The following is a 4,227-nucleotide window of genomic DNA, read 5'->3' as shown; positions in this document are numbered from 1 at the left end:
GATCTAGGAAGGTGAAAATCTATTTGTATAATACATGTTTCCTTCAACAATGGGATTGATGACACTGTCTGCCAAATACATTACATTTTTGGCAGGTTCCACTAAAAAAATCTAGTCCATTGAAAGCAGTTCATCTGAATATATTCCAACTTGGGTGCCTTTCAAATTTCATATGTTCTAAATGGTTCCATTGTGGTAGAGTGTTACTCCTTAGATTTAGCCTCTAGCATTTTTAACTGTATTATAGCTTTATATTTAATATTTAATCAGTCTTTATACTAATTTTACATTTCTCACTGAATGTTTATTTATGTTTTTTTCTTACTTACCTTTATTATCAAGGTGTGCATTTTGTCTCCTACAGGTATTTATCACAAAGCAAGAACTGTCCACCACTTTTTCTACCTTTTAAGCTGCCCATCTTAGACTAAAGTTGGCTGAACCCGCCGACTTCAACTTTGAAGGTGCATAGTAGCCTCCCAACTGTTGATGGAGAGAAAGGTCAGGCATATTGGATTTTTCTGACTTTCTGACATCACTCACTGACATCGCTTTCTGACATCACTCACTGACATCACTTTCTGACATCACTCACTGACATCACTCACTGACATCACTCACTGACATCACTCACTGACATCACTTTCTGACATCACTTTCTGATATCACTCACTGACGTCACTTTCTGACATCACTCACTGACATCACTTTCTGACATCACTCACTGACATCACTTTCTGATATCACTCACTGACATCACTTTCTGATATCACTCACTGACATCACTTTCTGACATCACTCACTGACATCACTTTCTGACATCACTCACTGACATCACTTTCTGACATCACTCACTGACATCACTCACTGACATCACTCACTGACATCACTTTCTGACATCACTTTCTGACATCACTCACTGACATCACTCACTGACATCACTCACTGACATCACTCACTGACATCACTCACTGACATCACTCACTGACATCACTTTCTGACATCACTTTCTGACATCACTTTCTGACATCACTTTCTGACATCACTCACTGACATCACCACTGAGTGCTTACTAACATAACACTTCATTTTTGTAACTAACCGGCAACCAGCATGAAGGACCAGAAATGGAGTCTGTTGTGTTCACTGCAGAAGATGAAAGAGGCAGAGGTGTATTCTCCTCTGCGCTCCTCTCTGGTGGGTCACTGACGTCTTCCTGCTTTTTAGCAGATATGCCTGCGCAAGGTACACAGTACAGGATCAGTTCAGGATAGTAATGTAATGTATGTACACAATGGGGGACATTTATCATTGACTTTACACCACTTCAATGTTCTAAATGTCCCTGCAATTGCATTTTTTGCACAATTTTCGGTAGAACATCTTTCAAAGTTGTCTACTGTTTGGTGCACAGTACCCCCCTTTTTGCACTGGAGCTGCATTTATTATTTGTGCAAATTAAATTTTGAAGTGTTTTTTTTTTTTTTGCGCAAAGCATACTTTTTTTTCCGAAAACTACACTACCTAATAGGACACTTACAAAAATGCAGCTCTGGAGTATAATACAGGCTACAACTCAGGATCAGTACAGGATAAGTAATGTATGTATACAGTGACCCCACCAGCAGAATAGTGAGTACAGCTCTGGAGTATAATACAGGACATAACTCAAGATCAGTACAGGATAAGTAATGTATGTATACAGTGACCCCACCAGCAGAATAGTGAGTACAGCTCTGGAATATAATACAGGATATAACTCAGGATCAGTACAGGATAAGTAATGTAATGTATGTACTCAGAGACCTCACCAGCAGAATAGTAAGTACAGCCCTGGAGTATACCAAATGTTGCTCCTGACCCTCAGGAGTAACATCTGGTATTGTCCAGAGCTGCACTCTGCTGGTGGGGTCATTGGGGGAGATTTATCAAAACCTGTCCAGAGGAAAAGTTGCCCATAGCAACCAATCAAATTGCTTCTTTCATTTTGCAGAGGCCTTGTTAAAGCACAACTGTCATGATTTTTAAGCCCTCCCAGACTACTACAATGTTGTTACAGATGTCCATAATGTGAGTGTGGAGTCTAAGAGCATGCCGCAAGGCAGGATGGGTTTGCTGCAGCAGGCAACACCCAGGTCGCTACCCCCGACACGGCTCGACCACACAGGTAGCCTGGCTAGGTAAGGTCCCGAAGGATAAGGCAGAAGTGTAGTCAAACGTAGCAGAAGGTCAAGGCAAGCAGCAAAGGTGCGAAGTCAAATAACGTAGCGGAAGGTCTGGATACACTGGTAAGGCAACAGGCAATATGGAACGCTTAATCTCAGGCTAGAGGCACTGAAGATCTGGCAGGGAAGTGTGGGAGGTGCAGGGACTTTATAATGTAATGTCAGGTGTAACAACTAATTATGGGCGTACTGGCCCTTTAAATTTCAGAGTTCCGCTGCGCGTGCGCCCTAGGGGACGAGGATGCACGTGTCGGAGCTGAGACACAGAGAAGGAGGTGGCAGTGGAGCATGGTGAATGACGGGCTGGGATTCGCATGCGGGCCCCACTGGTAGTCGGGGACTCAGGGACCATGCACGCTCGGCCGGTGCTTGCAGTCGGAGCGCAGTGTGTGACAATTACACTCACGCTATGGACATATGTAACAACATTGTAGAAGTCTGGGGGGCTAAAAAAACATGGCATTTGCGCTATAAAAATGAACGACGCAAGCTGATTGGTTGCTATGGGCGACTGGGAAACTTTTCCTCTAGACAGGTTTTGATAAATCTCCCCCACTGTATACAGTGACTCCACATACACAGAGCAGTAGCTGCAGCCCTGGGAGCATTATTCATGAAGCTCTCACCAGGGTTATTCTCTCCTGCTGCTCCTCATAACAGGTCCTCAGCCAGAATAATTACTGAGCTCCGCCCACTCCTGTCACATGATCCTCACAGGTCCTTCAGTCAAAATCCCCTCTCTCCTTCTGCCCCCCACCCCCCACCCCCCCACATACATTGATCACCACAGGTCCTTCCCCGTAGGTCCTGGTCGAGCAGTCATTGCTGTTGTGACATGTGTGGAGATCTCTGCTCCTCAGTAGCCACCCGATCAGGATCTGCACGATTGGAAGATTAAAAAAGAAAAACTTTCGCCAGCTGCTCCCATTAAAGTCACTGAGGTCCATCCTGTCAAGGATCCAGCACTGCCATTAGTTTTGTGTATTCGTTTCTATGACAGAACAGAAAGAGTTAATATAAATGCAAATGGGAACAGCCCAATACCATCTACAATACAACTAATACCATATCAGTAATTCAATGATCAGCACTGTATAAACAAAACTGGATGACCAGTCCAACTCAGGGCATCCAATTCACAACAAAGAAGAATTAGCACTCAAAAAAATATCCAGTAAAAGGGTAAGATGAATTTATTGACCAGTATGTCAAGGAGACATTTCAGATCTGCACTGGAGTCTTTTTAAGCAAACAAGTATATGTGGATCCTCCAATAATACATAAATAACTGACATATTATGTCATCACAAATATCAACAATGATGCAACATGCAATCTAGTTACATTTATAAAAATGTGTCTGTGCAATATTTTCGTATTGTTTGACACTAGATAAATTGTACATGTTGATTGTTGATATTTGTGATGTCACTGATGACCCGATAGGATGTCATTGACTTGTGTTTGGGGAGTACTTATATATACTTGCATTGTTGCACTCGTTATTTGCTTGAAAAAGACTCAGATGAGGAGTTAAAGGGGTTATCCCCATAAGGTAATTTTAGTACGTACCTGCCAGGCAGTAATGGACATGCTTAGGAAGAATCTGTGCTTGTCTTGAGGCTAAATGGGTATGTCATTAGTCAACCAAAACACTGTGGCTATCTCTTTGTGAACTGGCTATTTCCTGTTGGAGTTTTCATCTACAAGTTCCATAGTTCCTTGTTTGTAAGTGTGAGGTCACTTTCCTCCCTCCCACACGTCAGCCGCCCCACCCATTGAAACACAAATGAGCTGCATTCTATGCACAGGACCAGTGTTTTCTAACCAGTTGCAGAATGATCTGTCTCCCACCCGCTAGGTTTCATCACCTGACTAGTGATGTAATGTTTGGGCCACACTGCAACCTGGGAAAACCTGAGACACCAGTAATTTTTGATATGCTGTTAAAAACAAACTTTGGGGCAAAAATCACAAAAGAATTGTGAGACCACCATGAAAC

The 4,227-nt window shown here is 42.8% G+C and overlaps 1 long non-coding RNA gene across 1 annotated transcript; it reads right to left on the bottom strand.

Annotated features, from left to right (window-relative positions):
• Window positions 1-337: 337 nt before the first annotated feature.
• On the bottom strand, window positions 338-2,925 carry LOC130367030 (uncharacterized). The gene is made up of 3 exons (XR_008892044.1): window positions 2,852-2,925; window positions 1,103-1,236; window positions 338-483 (listed from the first exon to the last, which is right to left on the bottom strand). It is a non-coding gene; the product is annotated as an uncharacterized LOC130367030 (long non-coding RNA).
• Between the last annotated feature and the right edge of the window lie 1,302 nt (window positions 2,926-4,227).

This window comes from Hyla sarda, chromosome 4 (genome assembly GCF_029499605.1).
Source record: "Hyla sarda isolate aHylSar1 chromosome 4, aHylSar1.hap1, whole genome shotgun sequence".
In the NCBI taxonomy this organism is placed as follows: domain Eukaryota; kingdom Metazoa; phylum Chordata; class Amphibia; order Anura; family Hylidae; genus Hyla; species Hyla sarda.
This window is presented reverse-complemented; position numbering and strand designations above follow the sequence as displayed.